This window comes from Procambarus clarkii, chromosome 73 (genome assembly GCF_040958095.1).
Source record: "Procambarus clarkii isolate CNS0578487 chromosome 73, FALCON_Pclarkii_2.0, whole genome shotgun sequence".
In the NCBI taxonomy this organism is placed as follows: Eukaryota; Metazoa; Arthropoda; class Malacostraca; order Decapoda; family Cambaridae; genus Procambarus; species Procambarus clarkii.
This window is the reverse complement of record NC_091222.1, coordinates 15,941,734-15,961,733: the sequence shown is the minus strand read 5'-3', so window position 1 is coordinate 15,961,733 and position 20,000 is coordinate 15,941,734. Positions and strand designations below refer to the sequence as shown.

At 39.7% G+C, this 20,000-nt stretch overlaps 1 protein-coding gene across 2 annotated transcripts in view; it reads left to right on the top strand.

Moving 5' to 3' along the window:
• Nucleotides 1–20,000, top strand: part of LOC138356522 (zinc finger protein 271-like) — a 111,029-nt gene that overhangs the window by 10,250 nt on the left and 80,779 nt on the right. Inside the window, exon 2 of one of the 2 annotated variants that reach the window (XM_069312684.1) lies at nucleotides 11,112–11,207. The exons of the other annotated variant lie outside the window; for it this stretch is intronic. The gene's annotated coding sequence lies outside the window, so the exon portion shown is untranslated. The remainder of the gene's footprint in view (nucleotides 1–11,111; nucleotides 11,208–20,000) is intronic. 2 annotated transcript variants of the gene reach the window in all.

Genomic DNA, 20,000 nt, shown 5'->3' with positions numbered 1-20,000 from the left:
CTATATACGCACATTATATATAAATATCTAAATGTTTTATTCACCATACTTGTACAAGTAAACTGGTATGGTGCCCAAAGACCATCGTGGTCATCAGTAAACAACGTGATAAGTCCTGCAGACGACGCTCCTCCCTCACCAAAATGGCGGCTCCCAACCTCCTACTCTCGCTGTTATCTCACACTATACACACGTTATATATAAGTATCTACATTTGTGTTCACCATAGCGAACAACTAAGCTGGTATGGTGAGTGCAGTCAATAAAAGGTGGCCACACACTCTCAAAAGACAACACCACCATCTTCCCTCCCACAGCATTACTCCTCCCTCCATGGTGCACAGCGCCAAATATCACCACAATCCTGCTATTATCAGAACCCTGGTCAGTTTTATCACAGTCAGGGGTCTTCTGTAATAATATCATCGCTACATAATAGCATGAACAAGTATATTATGGCATTTTTAGGCGATGCTGTGGTCACAAGCTGAACAGCAGTGCTGTGAGCTCATGCTGCGTGCGTCAGGCTTGGTAGCTCACTCAATACTGAGGCCCCTAACACCCTGGAGTTTGGCCCACGATTTTTTTTTTAAATGGCGTCTGTTTACAAGAGCCCTGATGAAGGTGTGGTGAACCCCGTGTATCCGCGGGCCGTTTAAATCTTGCGTAGTACTCCAAAGCATCATATGATGCGATGTGCAATTTACTGCAAGTCGGTCAAAGCATCATATGATGCGATGCGCAATTGAAGTGTTAAGGGTTAAACAGCTTTCATCTTATATACCCGCATTTGGGTGAGGTGATATGTTACAACAGTTTTGGATGAGGTGAACAAAACTTTCAAGACAAGACAGAACACGGTGTATTGGGTATAAATTGGGTAAATTAAAGGGAAGAATGGAAGTAACTGCAAAGGGTCTATTGGGCCATATTTCTTGATGCTTCTGTATTGGTGCGGAGTCTTGAAGTGGGTAGAATATAGTTGTGCATTAATTGGCTGTTGATTGGTGGTGTTGACTTCTTGATGTGTAGTGCCTCGCAGATGTCAAGCCGCCTGCTATCGCTGTATCTATCGATGATTTCTGTGCTGTTTGTTAAGACTTATCTGGTGATGGTCTGGTTGTGGGAAGAGATTATATGTTCCTTAATGGAGCCCTGTTGCTTATGCATCGTTAATCGCCTGGAAAGAGATGTTGTTGTCTTGCCTATATACCGAGTTCTTTGAGGCTTACAGTCCCCAAGTGGGCATTTGAAGGCATAGGCGATGTGGGTCTCTCTTAAAGCATTCTGCTTTGTGTCTGGAGAGTTTCTCATGAGTAGGTTGGCCGTTTTTTTGGTTTTATAGTAAATCGTCAATTGTATCTTCTGATTTTTGTCTGTAGGGATAACGTTCCTATTAACAATATCTTTCAGGACCCTTTCCTCCGTTTTATGAGCTGTGGAAAAGAAGTTCCTGTAAAATAGTCTAATAGGGGGTATAGGTGTTGTGTTAGTTGTCTCTTCAGAGGTTGCATGGCGTTTCATCTTCCTTCTTATGATGTCTTCAACGAAACCATTGGAGAAGCCATTGTTGACTAGGACCTGCCTTACCCTACAGAGTTCTTCATCGACTTGCTTCCATCCTGAGCTGTGGCTGAGAGCACGGTCGACATAAGCGTTAACAACACTCCTCTTGTACCTGTCTGGGCAGTCACTGTTGGCATTGAAGCACATTCCTATGTTTGTTTCCTTAGTGTAGACTGCAGTGTGGAAACCTCCGCTCCTTTCCATGACTGTTACATCTAGAAAGGGCAGCTTCCCATCCTTCTCCATCTCGTAAGTGAAACGCAACACAGAATTCTGCTCAAATGCCTCTTTCAGCTCCTGCAGATGTCTGACATCAGGTACCTGTGTAAAAATGTCGTCAACATACCTGCAGTATATGGCCGGTTTCAATTTCATTTCGACTAAGACCTTCTGTTCAATGGTATCCATGTAGAAGTTCGCAAACAGGACACCTAGGGGAGAACCCATGGCGTGTGGGACATTTGGGGCTTGACTCTATTTATTTAAATTTTAATGTAATGAAATTCTATTACGAAGGACCACCCGCTTTTATAGTAAAGAGGGAAACTGTAAAATATGATCATTAGAAAATTCCTAGATGAAACCAGTAACTATGGATAAAATACTAGAGAATATGATCACTTGTATAATTAATGGGCTGTATTATTTAACTGAATCAAAGCCTCAAACACCTACATTGGGGGGTTATTACTGGAACTTCATATATGTCCAGGAACTAGTGTGGTTCGTGCACCAGTTCATTATATAATAATCTAATCCTATGACCAATTATAGAATCATTATATTTATCACCAATAAGAACATAGATTATAACATGAGAAATTAATAATTATAATAAACACATGTCAATCCAAAGAAACAGTGCTCTGCATGAATAATACTACAGATAATGGAATTTAAGGAATACGGAAAGGGTCTTAGCTTGAAGACGATTTCCAAGAAGTCGGTCACGACTCATCCTCGGAATCTCCTGGACTCATCATGGAACACTGGGAGATTTTCAGTAGCAACAGATTAAGCTGCTAGACATCTATGTTCAAGAAAATTAGATTAAATAATGGAGGCAAATAATAACCTGTGGTTTTTTATAGTCGGTCTGCGTAACGACAAGCTACCCAGCTATAACCCCCCCCCTAAATGATGCATCAAATGGGAATGAAGGTACTTAGCTAATAGGGCACTGTGTAAGTTAAGGCTTGCCGAAGTTCGCGTCCTAGGTTCAGGCGTCGTTGTAACGAACACGTGGTGTCGAGCCTAGCCTAGATGCGACGCGCTTCACTGGCCGGTCACGTTGGGCTACACGGAACCAAATTTAACAGGTTCCTGGCTGAATGTCAAATTAAATCTCTTGACAATTCAACACGATGTGTAAAGTGACACTGACACCAGCTAAGTGGTTGTCTGCAAAGGTTCTTCACACCTCACAGTGGCGACTTTCATCTGGAGCTCTTGGTGGCGTCTACCCTGGTGGCTTGGGTAATGGCGTCTCTCTCTGAGTGCGTCGCCTCGTGTACTCGCGTCTCCCCTGCCCCGCTCCGCCTCCCGCATTTGATACACAAATTATTTACTACGAATATTATCATTTCTCGCAGTTGTGATTGAAATGCTCGGATAAGGACGGGTTTATTATTCAGAGGAGTTAAATATTATTATTTGCCCGTTTTACGATGGTAAACGAGCAATGGAGATGAATTAAAGTCTCTCCAGGGCATTCACGCGTGACGTTAAATTTATTACCAGATAACAGTTATAACTATAAACGCTCTATTTGGCATTAGTTGGGGATCAGTTTATCTGTAAATAATTGTCACACAGAACACTGTTGTTTTATAGAGAATCAAATTCAATTCTCAGACACACTGGATATAGTTGTGTTTATTATAATGGAATCTGACGCAATACTGGCGTCTGGTGACGTAAGAATTCTAGCCTTACTGTACAGATGTAATTATTAGTACATGTGAACTCTACGTTTGGTTAATTTTAATTACTACAGTGATTAATGGATTTTGTAATAATTAATAATAATACAACAGTGTTGTATTTAGTGTTGGAAATTTCCAACATGGCGACCCCATCTACTTGCTTATACATGTGCCCATCTGGGCTTAAGAAGGGTGCCTCTTTAGTACAAGCTTGGAGTAGTTTCCTTAGAATGTTTTCTGGTATGTCAAGAGGAGTACAGGCCGGATCACGATACACTCTGTCTGACACTCAGATAGCGAGACAGTGAGAGTGACGATGAAATTACAAAGAGACCAAAGAATGAGACCCTACTCAGCAGGACTCAAGACGAGCAATTTAATAGAAGGAAGAGGCTGTTGTTCCCTACAACATGCCAATTGAATTTCCACCAAAAGCTAGAGTGGACGGTACGTCTAGCTAAAGAATGTTTGGAATACGAACCACTTTTCAAGGAGGGTCTTCATCGGCCCTACATAACAGTTGGGACTGAACAGGCCGTGGAACGCCTCATGACGGTTGGTTTTGAAAATGTAGTAATGGTTCCTCCAGAAGAAGGTATGTTGCACACAAAGATCATAGTTTTCAAGTTTCCAACTTATTTCGATTCTGACTGTCTTCTTCTTAACAATGATAATGTTGTTTGGGCAAAGAGGAACAGTGTTCGTGGTGACAAACAAAGCCAGGTTGTTGCCTTGGTAAAGGGTGAGGCGCCGGAGAAAATTTTTGTGCAAGGACTAGGATATAGGAACATTGCAAAATACATTGAGGAGCCCATACTGTGCATGAAGTGTTCACGTTGGGGACATATGGCATGGAAATGCCAGTTTGACTCCAGGTGTCGGTATTGTGGGAAGAAACATGACTCGCGAGAGTGTAGAGTCAAGATTGAAAGAAGTGAAAAAATCGTCCCATTTTGTTGCAACTGTCGAGGCAGCCACAATGCTGGTTCCTCTCTATGCCCCATGAAGCCGCATCTGAAAGAGACTAGGACGGGTCCTACAAGCAGGATAGATGTATCCTCGCAGCAAGGAAAGATTGTGCAAGAGGAACATGGAGGAAACAGCTAGAAGCCAACGACAGCCCCTATGATCAATGTTTGGGAGAAAGGGACGGAGTAAATAAAGGCGAGCCTAGGGAAAGTAAATCATGCAGTGGAAAAACTGAAACCTTGTGAGGACAAGGTTCAGGATAATATGGTCACCTCTGAGGTTGGTAATCACATTTTGGAGTATCTAAAAAAAACTAGATAAGAGGATTGAGGCATTGGAAAAATTGGCTATGGAAGGTAGACGGGGTGAAGATGGTGGTGAAACAGGACGTGTAATTGAAAGTGAAACAGGACGTGAAATGGAAAGTGAAACGTGCGTAGAAGAAAGTAATGATGTGCATGACGTAACGATGATAGAGCATACACCAGAGCATGTCAGGATATCATAGAGCATGATAGAGCATGTCAGGAGAATACACTTTCTAGTAGTGTTCGCGGTGTTCAACCTGCTGTTGTGACAAATATTGAAAGAAAGGTTAAAGTAAAACGGTATACAGAAATAACAAATAAAATAGATATAAATAATATTACCTTCGATGTTAGTAGTAGTTGTGCAAGTGAGGAGAAAGAAAAAATGTTCCGGTGTTGGAAGGAAGTTTCAAGGTACTCTCGTATCTCATGGAATGTGACGGACAGGGCAAAGGTAGTTTTATTATTAATCATGGATGAAAGTAAATTGAGAATATTATCTTGGAACTTTAATGGATTAAAAACTAGAGCGGTGGATGTACACTATCATACTCTTAGAGAGGATATTGACATAGTAGCACTCCAGGAAACTGGGGATAGGGATGGTAGCATTCTGAGACTAAATGGCTATACTGGTTTTCACTTATATGCTGATGGAGGAACTAGGGGGGGTCTCATGTTATGTCAAAAGTACCATACCTGCCGAGATAACTGGAATCCCTCAGAGATATAGAGGTATTGAAAGTATTAGCTTGCGGATGCAATTAAAGGACCGAGAGTTAAATTTCATTAATCTATACATCTCTGATAGCTCCCTTGATTTAAGATACTTGCCAGATTCCTTCTTTTCTGAAAATACACTTGTGGTAGGGGATTTTAATGCCAGACATCCAGCTTTAGGATCAAGGGGTAAAGCAAATAGGAATGGTTGCAGATGGTACTAGTTTTTGCAGGAACATGAAGATGTTCAACTGCTGGGCGAGCCCTCTCCTACTCATTTGAGGGGAGGGAGATTAGATTATGCTTGTTTGATAAATGCTGAGAGCATAGAGGGAAATTGTCTTACTGTGGATGAAATGCTAAGTGATCATTTTGCATTACAAATACAGCTTAAACTAGATAAAAAGCATGCCTGCCTTCAGAGGAAAAGGTTAAAGTTTAATGAGGGAGAATTAAGGGGTCTTGTTGGCCATATTAAGTCTTGGTATGATACTTATAAGTCAGTTTCGGCAGAAGCATTTTATGAAGATTTAATTAAGGAGGTAGATGTATTTAATGCAACATTGAACCAGAAAACATCTAGTATAAAAAAGCATCCCCCCAGAAAAAAAAATTATACACATGACAAGATGCTTAAGGGGTGGACATTAACAATGAGGAGAGCTCACAGGAATTGGAATAGGAATGGTAGGACTGAGGTAGGGAAGAATGCTTTACTGGCAGTTGCTAGGCTGTGTGGGGAGAAGAGAAAGGAAATGAGGAGCAAGTATTGGCAGGAGTTTGCAGAGAAAGTTGGGAGTAACAGAAACTTGAAGGAACTCTGGCAAGACGTAAATAAAATAAGGGGTAAAAAGCATAATTTTGTTGCACATCCTGACCCGCAAGGAATTGCAAATGGTCTCGTAAATAAATGGGCGGAAGCTGCCAAACTTAGTTCATTACCCGCTGTAACGAGAGGGTCATTAGATTCTTGGAAAGATCTAAGAAAGGATTTTATACTTACAGCAGGTAACAGTGGTGATGTCACTTGCACAGGTATTACCAGAGAAGAACTAATAACGCCGATTAAAGTTGGGAAATCTACCGCCCCTGGGGAGGATGGAGTAACTTATGAAATACTTAATGAACTTGCCATTATGATGAAAAGCCCACTATTAGACCTCTTTAATATTAGTTATAAAGAGGGCAGTATTCCCAGTAAATGGAAAAAAGCTATGATCATCCCTATCTCTAAAGCCAATGGAGAGTACAGACCTGTGTCTTTAACCTCGTGTTTTTGTAAAATGATGGAGAGGATCATTTTAAATAGACTTTTATATATAATAGGTGATCAGCTGTCTAGTAATTTGTTCGGGTTCCTCAAAGGAAAAAGTACCTCTGATTGTATTATTAAATGTCTAGCTAATGAAAATGATTATTATAGAATTTTTATTGATTTGCAAGGAGCTTTTGATAAAGCCAACAAAGAGGTTATTTTATATGAATTAGCTGGTCTTGGTGTTAAAGGGAGATTATTGCACTGGATAGGGGATTATCTTTACGAAAGGAAGGCTCAGGTGTGGTATCAAGGTTGTATGTCAGGTGTGAGGTCTTTTGAACTCGGCACACCTCAGGGAGGAGTGTCGAGTCCCACCCTGTTTAATGTACTAATGAATAAGATAGCATCTGAGAGATACTCAAATGGGGTAACTCCGATCATATATGCCGATAATATTTTGTTTCAGGGCAAAGATATTTCAAAGGTTCAAACAGTGTTGGACAATTTTGGAAACCTGTGTCACCATATGGGATTGGTGGTTAATGAAAACAAAACTAAGTTTGAATGTAGAAGTCGGAGGCCCATTATATTGAAAATAAACGGTAAAAATATAGAGAGAGTTAATATATATAAATATTTAGGCATATATGTTGAATATACCCATGAGAGTTTGGAAGCTGAGATGAACAGACTGTTGGGTCAATGTCGGAAGAGATTACAACCTCTGAAGGCCTTGTCATGCTGTGGAAAGGAAGTGGGAGTCCCTGTGCTACGAATGATATACTTGAGTACTGTAAGATCTCTTATTGATTATGCTGCACCTGTCATTTCTTGTTTTGGTAAAGGTAGGATGGGCAAGTTGGAGAAGGTACAAAATGAAGCCATGAGAATTATCTTAGGATGCCCAAGAAATGCTATGATTGAGATAATGAGGATGGAGTTGAATCTGCAGAGTATTGGGGATAGAATTGCAGAGATAAATGTAGCCTCTGCCATTAGATTAATGAGAGGTGGGGGAGCTAATGAATTAATCCTCTCGGTTCAAAAGGTGGGAAGTAGTGAACAGTGTATGATGAAGAAGAGAGTATATATGAACAACTTATGTTCTAATGTTATAGAGTATGATGTTATTACAGAGTGTATTGCTGTGCCCAAGAGAAAATTCACACTACCATGGGAGGATTGTAATGTAGATGTAGTAATTACTCCCTTGCAAAAGAAAAAAAGTATGTATGAAATAGGAGAGCTGAGGGCAACATATGATTGTATAATTAAAAAACTGCCTACAGAAAACACTCTACATGTCTATTGTGATGGGTCAGTAGCTAGGGATGGGATGGCAGGATGTGGAGTCTTGATCAGGGAGCACACTGACATCGGCACTGTAGATACTGTTATTGGACGCCGCTTAACTGACAATGTATCCAACGCAGGCTGAACTCCAAGGTGTATTAGCAGGATTACAGGAAGTAGTCAAATGTGGTAAAAATGCTTGCTTCTTTATTTACAGCAGAGGAGCGTTAGTCTTTAAATAGCAGACGCCCAGTATATCAGAATATTGTGATAAGAGTGTAGAGAGAATGTTAAGAAATTAGAAAAAACTGGGTATAGAGTAAGATTCATGTGGATCCCTTCACATGTGGGAATACTGTTGAATGAGGTAGTTGATGACATAGCGAAGAGAGCCACTGAAAAAACTTTTGTTGATGTTGTATGTCAGTTAACCTTGAAACAAATAAAAACAAGAATCAAGATGATCCAAGAGGGCGAAGAAATGATAAAGAGAATGGCAATGGTGGACAGTAGTAACACGCTTAAGAATTATTCAATAATAAATACAAATTTGTCCTTCACTTATGGTAAAGAAAAGTCTACTTGGAAGGATTCAATTTACATAAGATTAGGTTACAAATATATCTGGCAATACGGTGTTGATGTCAATGAAAAAGATAAGGAGTGTAAATTATGTAGTATGCTGCATGCCTACACCTTAGAACATTATGTATTAGAGTGTCAACTTATTGAAAACTATAGAAATAAGGAAATAGTGTACCACATCAAATTGTTTGGATGTGTGATAATGGTATGATAGACAGTATACTTAGGAGCTACAAGAATTTTGCCCCAAGAGTGTAACAATTATATGCTGTACTTACTATATTAACCTGTAATGTTAAATGGGATTCTTGTAATGTTATTTGTCCTCACTGAATTTGTGCGCCCCTTGAGGGACTTGAAGTAGAGGGGGGTAGAAATAGCCTAAGCTACTCTATCCCTTTGAGATGTATTTCTTGCTTATCTCAATAAACATACTTGAACTTGAACTAACACAACTAAGTCAATATTGTATGTTCTTAATATAATATATTAACACTTTCGCGCTCTCGGCGCTCAAAAAAAAATCAATACCCCAGATGCTTTCGGCACTTCGCGCGCCTATGCGGTAAGACCGAAAAAGTGTACACTCTTTTGACTGTCCTGACAATAATTGAAGGCGCACGTATTTAAATTTGGTATCACTGTGTTCGCAATGAAATTGTCTATAAGAGCATACCTATAAAATGCCGCCCAAGCATAAGGAGTATCAACACCAAATAAAAAACTATGCAGATCACTCGCCGAGAGCGCCAAACAGCAACAAAATGTTTCCACTCTCTTAATGGTTGCGAAGCCTACAGTTGTCCTACATCGTTAATTTTGGTATCATTGGAATCGCAATAAAATTCTCTACACGGACATATGCATATGAATGTTTAATATAGGTAATTGCCCACCCGCAAGAGTGTGTGAAGTGGAGAGTAGTTAGCTGCGAGCGCACTGGCGAAAACACAGGGGGGAAATCATGCTTGGAAAGTTTATACATTTATACGTTTCCTGACCCTACTTTTCTATGTACGTATTTCTTTTTTATACCAATGTGTTCGCAATAAAATGTTCTATAAGATGAAATGTATAACATTTGTACAAAGCATGTGTAAGAGAAGCGCCAAATATAGAACCACGTCGCTCAGTATGTGTTCGCGGCAGAAACGAACGCATTGTTTTCGTTCGTTTGATGGTTGTCATGTTTATACTTGCTGAAACATTTTATAATTTGTATGACAGTGATCGCAGTAAAATTCCCTACACAGACATATACATAACACATACAAATATTTCCCACGTGTTGGATATATCAACGGCTAAAGGGAACCCACTGTCACACGGCCGCCACACCCAGAGCCACACCCGCCACACCCCCAAACATACTGTGTTTTTTTTTTTTTTTACTCATAGAAGTTTGTGATATAATATTCATTCTGGTACCAAAAAATTCGCAAATAAATTCTCTACAAAACGTATATAATATAACTTCTTATAGATGATAAAAAATTCCAAATAGGTGTACTTACCCTGTCTATGTTGATTGAAGATCAACAGTTGAGCATTTTTTCTTCACTCCACCATCTTCAGGCTTCTGATCCTGAAGTTGCTCATCTGATGTTTCTTAGGTGGAGTGAAGCTGTTGCCGGTGGTTATTTTTTCTCCACCCAAAATATCTTTCTTCGGTGGTACCTTGTGTAGCAAGGCGCAGTGCACAGTGCCACATCACAAGTTTTACATCCATATATCACGTCCCTCCTTTTGCCAGACTTGAAACAAACACGGTATCTTCTTTTTTTAGCCAAGTGCACGAGTTCATGCGTCAACTTGTAGTTGAGACGTTGTTCTGAATCTATAATTCTTGTATTTCTTGGATGCACTGGAGGAATATTGTCTTCTACAGGAACCACCAAACTTGTAGTAGAATCTTCTATGAAATCAGAAACATCAAGTGGTTCTATGTCCTCAATGTCCATTTCAGAATTTGTGGTTGATGAGTGGGCTTGAGGTGTTGAGGTGAACAGAGGACGCCTCGCACCAGATGGCCCGGGTGTTGAAACTGCCGCGTCAGCAGGAGGAGCTGCGCTGGCATCTATGTCGGGAACATGTGGTATACCACGTGACCGGGTAGGCCGAGATGCCATGTGTTCGGTGAGGGAGAACGGGAATTTCATGGAGAAAAATCTGAGAGTATCCCCATCCATTTCGGTTAAAAAATGGAATTTATAGAAATATTTTTTCGATGGATGAGAAAAGTAGGCTGTTATGCGGAATCGTAAGAAAAAACGGCGACGAGTTATCTCTAATCTAAAGCGCGAAAGTGTTAATAATAATTCAAATAAACTAATTGGAAGCAATTTATTGAAAACAAAATCACTCGGCCTATTAGGTAAATTGGGCCTTGCATAGTAGGCCGAGAAGTGCGTTCTGGCTACTAGGTACGACATATACATACATACATACATACAAACTTATACAGTGTATATATTTTTACATTTTCAGGCGATGTTGTGGTCACAAGCTGAACAGCAGTGCTGTTAGCTCATGCTGCATACGCCAGCCTTGGTTGTTCACTCAGTACTGAGGCTCTTACACCCGGTAATGTTGCCCATGATTTTTTTTTAAATGGTGTCTGGTTACTAGAGCTCTGTGGAAGCTGATGTGAACCCTGTGTAGCCACGGGAGTTTTGAATCGCTCCCTATACCTGAAAATGCCACATAACTCTCTTGTCCACCATTGATCCAGTTCCACAAGGCACTCTGCGTTACAGTGGTTAACCACTGTACTGTGTGGCTGTGTAATGTGATAACTCTGTGGTGCTCATAAAAACTATTCCCCAAATTTCTTTTTTTAATCCCTGGGCTGCACCACTGATGTTATTTATCATTCCCTCACCATGGGAAAAATAAAGAAAACTGCAAATCAAGTTACAAGGGTGTAGCAGGGCTGACAAATGTGGCTATTACATCATCACAATATGCTTGCTCAAAATGTGATCATCCAAGGCAGGTCTAGCGGGACACTCAAATGGAGGGAGTTGCCACGAGTTCAGTGTTTTCACTTGATGTTCTAATATAATAAAACCTGCAGAATATGCATTCATATATAATAATATACGTCACTTTACGTGCTTACCAAAATGTCTTTTTTACAGTAAATTTCATAATGAATACCGTATTTACTGGCATATAAGAAACACTTTTATTTTTAAATGTATCAAAAAAGTGACCTGCGTCTAATGCGGCCATACAGTATTACTGATGGGAGACTGAGGGGCATAGGCTTGGGAGCTGGACGAGCGTACTGTGTAAGTTTGCTAGTCACAACAATCGTTGCCGCTCCAAGCAACAGCCTGGTGGACCAAACTCTCACAAGCCTCGGGCCGGGCTTGGAGAGTAGAACAACTCCCAGAACTCCATCAAGCAGGTATCAAGCAAGTACCCCAGTTTTCGTATTAAATCTGTTTCCAGAGACGGTCCGAAAACCGAAAAGTACGAAAACCGAAACAAATTTTCCCGTAAGAAATAATGTAAATTGAATTAACCCGTTCCACACCCCTAAATATATTAACTAAAAAATATATTTTATACAGAATAATACTCTTAGGTATCTTACCTTTATTGAGGACTCTTGTTGGTGTATGGAAGACAGTGAGGAAAGGGGGAGGAGGAGAGATGTTTGGAAGGGGAGCCTCCTTCCATTATAACAGCTGTGATGGCATTTCTGGGGTACTCTCTCTCGCATGTTTTGCAGGCATATCGCTAGGACCTGGTTGTGGCTCACTGCTTGCTTGTCTTTACTAAGAATCTGTCTATAGACAGTTGTTTTTCTCTGTTTTAACACTTGTCTGTAGTGAGACATCACATTGTCCCACTATGAATGATCTCTTGTTTTTTCTCTTATCATCCTCACAACAATTTTCTTAGGTTGAACATTACCACAGACTTTCTTGGAACCCATGGTATGATATATAATAAGAACTTTTATGTTTACAAACCAAAACAGCACAAAAACAAAGAAATTCTTCACAAAGAATTCAAACGTGATCATCACTAGGCGGGAGACACTGGTAAACTGAAGTGCTACGTGCTTGATGGACCCGTACGTGTACAGTATAAACAAATTCCGAAAACCGAGGCAAACAACGAGTACCGAATCAATCTTTTTGAAGAAATTGAGTACAAAAACAGAAAAATAAGAAAACAGGGTCATATGAAAACCGAGGTTCCACTGTAGTAAAATATTGAAAACAAGCCGAGTTATCACAGTTTGTTATCACACACTTATGATACATCGGCAGTTATGAAGGAAGCTCATATCATCTTACCCAGCATACATAACCCACACCTGATATGTCATACATTATTTAATGCCTTTAAGACACATTTAATTCATTTTCTAAATAAAAAATTATCCTAGAATTTTTAAAGGAATGTTCAACTTTCATCCGCCAGTCAGCCATTTGCAGTGCGTGAATGACAACACCACCAGAGCGCTGTGATGGTGAGCCATCGCCTTGTGCACTGCCCTGGTGGCGTAATGTGGCAACAAAACATCACATCCACAAATACAAGTTTCACATCCTGTATAGCAAATCTCTTGCCCAAAATATAAACAACTACTCCACAGCTGATCTTCTTGTATGATGAAACATACTAAAATAGTTTTTTCCACAAAATATCCTTGTAAAATAAGAGTGCGTCCTATGCGAGGGTACATCTTTTATGCTGGCAAACACGGTAATAATTTTTTACACTTGTGTACACTTGCTCACTCATTATTTACATATTCATACTCCAATATGTAACACTCAGAAGTTCTGGATGGATGTGATAGTGAAGCAGTTCATGAAACAGGGTCGTACCACACACTCTGCATCATGTTGAGACCATATTCTGTACCTTTGGCCTTCTTTGTGTGTGTTGTTAGAAACAAACGAGGAGGCGACAAGCCACACGGCACCTCAGATGCATTTCCGATGGTTCCTTTTATATAAAAGGGGTGACGCCGAGGAAAATAAAACTCGCGTCCCTACCAAAACACACTTTAGCTTTTTATGCTCAGTTTCCCGAAGGTGGTAAGAACCCTATTTTATGTTGCAAAAAGTCATCTTTGAATGCCAGTCTGTCTGGAGCAGCATGAGGCAGTGTTGGGGTGAGAATGCCATTCTGGAGCCGCATGAGGCAGTGTTGGGGCGAGAATGCCACACTGGAGCAGCATGTTGGGGCGAGAACGCCTTTGTATGAAACTTGAATGTCTTTGATGAATATTAGTAATTTTGTCAAAACGGCAAAACTAAACATAAGCGCATGGTTGGTTTATTGCCTGATTTCACCATATGCATGTTATGACTGTTGAGCATGGTTAGGTCAGTAAGGGAAAAAATATTTTCTTTATTCGGGGGGAGCCGGTCGGCCGAGCAGACAGCACGCTGGACTTTTGATCCTGTGGTCCTGGGTTCGATCCCAGGCGCCGGCGAGAAACAATGGGCAGAAGTTTCTTTCACCCTATGCCCCTGTTACCTAGCAGTAAAATAGGTACCTGGGTGTTAGTCAGCTGTCACGGGCTGCTTCCTGGGGGTGGAGGCCTGGTCGAGGACCGGGCCGCGGGGACACTAAAGCCCCGAAATCATCTCAAGATAACCTCAAGAAGATCCACTTTAGCTTTCTGTACACACTAAACAGCGCCAACCATCACATCACACTTAACTGGTTTATACCCAAGCTTATGTTTGTGTTATAGTCCATGACATAATTTGGTTTATTCACTGCTTCTTTTGTTGCTGTGTTGACCTTGCCAGTGTGAATGTACTCAAGGTATTTACTTCATGTCTGTCTTTCCATCACTCTGCAAGCATATTGTAAGCTTATTGCACAGGCATTTTCCTCCGTAGATTTACTGTGCCACACTCCGGTTCCATGTTCCAGCAGAAACCTAGTTAGCAGGGAACTAGTATAATAACTTTGTATAATAACTGTATAATAACTTTCTGTATATAAACTGTGACCATTGTTCAACAGTGGTGCCATCAGCATTTTCACTACACTTCCAGAGAAACTGTTAGAATCATTATTCAGAATGTCAGCGTCACTACCGGAATATAAAATCGTGTCCATGATCATTCCTGTTTGACAATCACACGGAATAAAAAATTACAAGTCCAAATCTGTGTCCAAGTCCAAATCCCTTTTGGATGGAGTATACTGCTTGATGGCAAAACATCCTTTGAAAAGCACAAGAGATTTGTCAATCACTAGCTTCTGACTTGGTGTGGTAATCTCTGAACTTCCAATTCAATTCACTTAATACATGCCTCACCCTCCACTATCTCATTTTGGTCACTGTTTTCAATATTTTAAAAATGAAGACTCTTAAGAATCAGCAGAAACCTGTCATGTGACATATTTTCCAAAAACAGGTGATGGGACAACAGTGTCTTTGTTCTTTGATTACATGTGTTTGAATTCTTTATCATACAGAGGGCATAAATACACAAAGTTCTGGTACTGTTGTGTTTCTCCAATGCTGCAATCATGAATATGGTGATAAGCCATACATTCAAATGAGCTTGGCAGCAAGCCTGTTCGTTTCCTGAACAATATGTTCCATGAACGGCTGGTCAAAGTATGACAAAAAATAGTCCATTTCACTCATGTCAATGCTGATATAAGGAAAAAGGTCAGTAACTGCAACATCAGTAGCATTAAATGATGAAATTTGTGGTACAAGGTCCTCACTATCACTCTACACGAGTACACCTGTTCTGGTGGTGGGACCACCAACCACCATGTATCTTAGCACCAACAAATGTACGTTGGCTAGGAGATGGAGACCACATACTATGCACACTGTGAGCAGGAACATTGGAAGATGAGGGCAGTTTTTCTTAAATCTGCCCATGCGAGGTGGCACGCTGGCATTTGGTGTGTAAAGGAGCTGGCACTGCAGCCCTCTGCATGATAACAGCACGTATATCACTAGGAAGGTAGAAGAGGTATTTGACATTCAGTACCTTCCTCCCTTGGGTAAAAGTGACCATGTCTTTTTGGGAATAAAATATGCAATGCATTATAATCTGGAAGAAAATAAGGAGGTTGAAGTAGTTGAAAAACCTGACTTCAGAAGAGGACATTATGGCGACCTTAGAAATTTTTTAGTGAGTATAATTGGACAGACTTGTTGCTAGGCAAGGAAGTAAATGAGATGTATGTCAAGTTTTGTGAAATATATGATAAAGGCACTAAAAAATTTATACGAAAACAGAGATGCAGAACTAGGAAACAGGATTGGTTCAATAGAAATTGTGAGGGGGGCCAGAGACCAAAAGACACAAAAATAGAATCAATATAGGAAGAGGCCAAACCCCCCAAAGATGCGAGAAACAACTACACGGCAGTGAGGAGAGAGGCAGAAAGAAATTTTGAAAAAGGGATTGCAAACAAATGTAAAACTGAACCAGGTCTATTCTATAAATTTATAAACAACAAATTGCATGTAAAGGATAATATTCAGAGGTTGAAAATGGGAAATAGATTCATGGAAAATGAAAAGGAAATGTGTGAAACATTAAACAAAAAGTTCTAAAGTTTATTTGTTCAAAATGAAATCTTCAGGGAACCAGATACAATAAGAATTCCAGAGAACAACATAGAGCACATAGAGGTGTCTAGAGACAAAGTGGAAAAAATGCTCAAGGAGCTAAGTAAGAACAAAGCAGTTGGTCCAGATGAAGTTTCACCATGGGTTCTGAGAGAATGTGCACCTGAGCTCAGCATTCCACTTCAACTGATTTTTCAGGCATCCCTGTTTACAGGAGTTGTAGCTGATGTGTGGAAAAAGGCTAACATAGTTCCAATCTACAAAAGGGGCAGCAGGGAAGACCCCCTTAATTATATACCTGTATCATTGACAAGTATAATATTCAAAATATTGGAAAAAATAATTAAAACTAAATTGGTAGAACACCTGGAGAAAAACTATATAATATCAGACAGACAGTATGGTTTTCAATCTGGTAGATCCTGTGTAACAAACTTACTCAGTTTTTATGATCGAGCCACAGAGATTTTACAGGAAAGAAATGGTTGGGTTAACTGCATCTATCTGGACCTAAAAAAGGCTTTTGACAGAGTTCTCATAAGAGGTTGTTCTGGAAACTGGAACATATTGGAGGGTGTTACCTATCGTTCGTTACGGCTCGTGACCCTACAGCAGCCAAGCTTTAATTAAGTCTAGGGATACAACTGCTGCTCTCTAAAGCGGGTCACCAGTATAACCCCATGAATGATAACAGGCTAAGAATTAAAAGTATTTCTCCCTTAGGACTGAAGAATTATACATATAACTTATAATATATATATTCAAGACAGTATAATATAAAAACACAGATGGTCAAGTTAACTTATACAACCAAACAAAAAGTATTGTCTACCACATAATATAATATAATAAAATATGGCACAACATGAATGTTACAGACTTAACTCTACAAGATGTGATCTCTCCAGCCCCGTATCAGCCACTGAGCTCTTGCTCTGTCGCTACCCATAATCCTCTCCTCCTCTGCCTCATCCAGGATGAGGGATGGAAACTAAAGCCTTTTTAATATTTAAAACTAATTGAACAACCACTTGTTCTCAAAACACATAAGAATGCAAATTAAATATAATAGTTACTTGCAAAATATATAAGTACAATGCCACCTGCTTAATTACAGTAAATAAACAATTATATAAACTAAATAAAAGTGACATCTGGAACTCCCAAACTGAACAGGTCCAGCAATTCTAACTTCCCGAATCTAACAGGTATTAGACGTGTGAAAAGCCACCGGGCTCCTGTCCCCACTGATGCTGCCACACCACACGATAATTTACAAAAATATAATGTGTGTACATATATGATGAAATGGAACAAAAGTTTATTTTAAATTTATATACGTATTCAGCTAGGAGTACGTAACAGAGGGGTGACACGTAAGCTTATAACATTAATGAAAAATTTCCTAACTGACAGAAAAATGAGGGCTGTAATCAGAGGTAAGGTATCGGATTGAAGGAATGTCACGAGTAGAGTACCACAGGGTACAGTTCTTGCACCGGTAATGTTCATTGTCTACATAAACGATCTACCAGTTGGAATACAGAATTATATGACCATGTTTGCTGATGATGCTAAAATAATAGGGAAGATAAGAAACCTAGATGATTGTCATGTCCTTCAAGACGACCTGGACAAAATAATTATGTGGAGCAACACTTGGCAAATGGAATTTAATGTGAATAAATGCCATGTTATGGAATGTGGAATTGGAGAACATAGACCCCACACAACCTAAAATTATGTGAGAAATCCTTAAAGAATTCTGGCAAAGAAAGGGATCTAGGGGTGGTTCTAGAAAGAAAACCGTCACCTGAGGACCACATTAAGAACCTTGTGCGAGGAGCCAATACTACACTTTCTAACTTCAGAATTGCTTTTAAATACATGGATGGAGAAATACTAAAGAAATTGTTCATGACTTTTGTTAGACCAAAGCTGGAATATGCAGTGGTTGTATGGTTCCCATATCTTAAGAAACACATCAACAAACTGGAAAAGGTGCAACGACATGCCACTAAGTGGCTCCCAGAACTGAAGGACAAGAGCTAAGAGGAGAGGTTAGAAGCATTAAATATGCAAAAACTAGAAGATAGAAGAAAAAGAGGTGATATGATCACTACGTTCAAAATAGTAACAGGAATAAAAAAAATTGATAGGGAAGAATTCCTGAGACCCGGAACTTCAAGAACAAGAGGTCATAGATCTAAACTAACGAAACAAAGCTGCTGGAGAAATATAAGAAAATTCACTTTTGTAATCAGATTGGTAGATGGTTGGAACATGTTAGGTGAGAAGGTGGTGGAGGCCAAAACCATCAGTAATTTCAAAGCGTTATATGAGAGTGCTGGGGAGACGGGACACCACGAGCGTAGCTCTCATCTTATAACTACACTTAGGTAATTACTCACAAGGCAGGTCTGCTGTTGACAGTGTTGAGTGTTGAGTGATTTCAATGTTGAAAACACTGAAATTCTTTACAAACAATACAGGCACGATTGTCAATAGGTGGGAGGCACTGGTAAACTGAGGCGTGGTTGCTGTGCCACCACGTGCTAGGTCGGCCATACGCATATCAACAAACTATGTTACCCGAGGCAAAGTTCATAACCCGATTCGGATTTTACGACGGAATTGAGCTCGTAACCTGAAAAATTCGTAGAGAGAGGGCATTCATAAGCCGAGGTGTCATTGTACATGGATAAGGATAATGGGTTAGAGATAACAAACACACATATTTCAGTAACTTTATTGCACATTTATAAGTGATAAGGCCCTCATCTGGTCCCCATGCAGCAAAATAATCAAGAGCGACAAAGAGAATAGTTTGAAATCTGTAAATGATTCGCATGAAAAACTGAGAAAGTCACAGGTTCTGCCACCTGTGACTGATTCACATGTTGACCAATTTCGTTCCATTTTCACATTCTTAGTGATGGGTTTGCATTTTCCAAGATGTAGAAGCCCCAACAAAATCAACTGAGAAACAAAGAAAAATATCAAAACAAAACAAAATTGGTTGACAGCTTCTCATACAAAGGGACATAAGAAATATTGGCATTTGGCAATGTATTTACAGTATATGATATATAATAAAATACAGCAAAATAACATGCTTACTCATTATTATGTGTGAAATTTGGTTCTCCAGGTGGCATTCAGCAATGCTAAAAGGCACTAGCTGCATATCCACTATGTGGACCCTCCTTACTACTACTATTCTTCTTTGTGTATTTGACAGGTGCTTGCATCTCTTTATCCCTCAGTGTTAGTCAATTGGTGTTATCGTTTTCATCAGTACCGGTTAGGCCTGCCGCACGTGGATTTATTAATAAAAAAAATTGTTTAAAATCCATTTCTTAACATATTTACACACCGCTAATGTCAAATAACGTGAGATTTGTTTAACATTTGTCAATATATTTCATATATGGACGAATATTTTTAAGTTGTTGACCCCTGAAGCCAACAAGAGAAAACATGTTGTGATCTTTTATCAAAACATTCAGGTTATAAAGGAAGATGAATCTGGAATGTCTCCTGTGTGGTCCGTAGAATTACCCAAAACCATCCAAAGTTTCCCAGTGTTGCCCAGTGCCTTCTAGCTTTATGTAAGCAATGAAGAAAATGTGGTTTATTTACCCACTGTACTGTTGGTGCTGAATGTAGAACATGAAAAACATATTTTTACATTTCTATTTTTGTATTTTTTTTTTAAATTAAAGATGATGTGGCAGGTGATGCCATAGGAAGTCGACAATCCAAAAAAATGTTGTGGAGTGTTATGTATT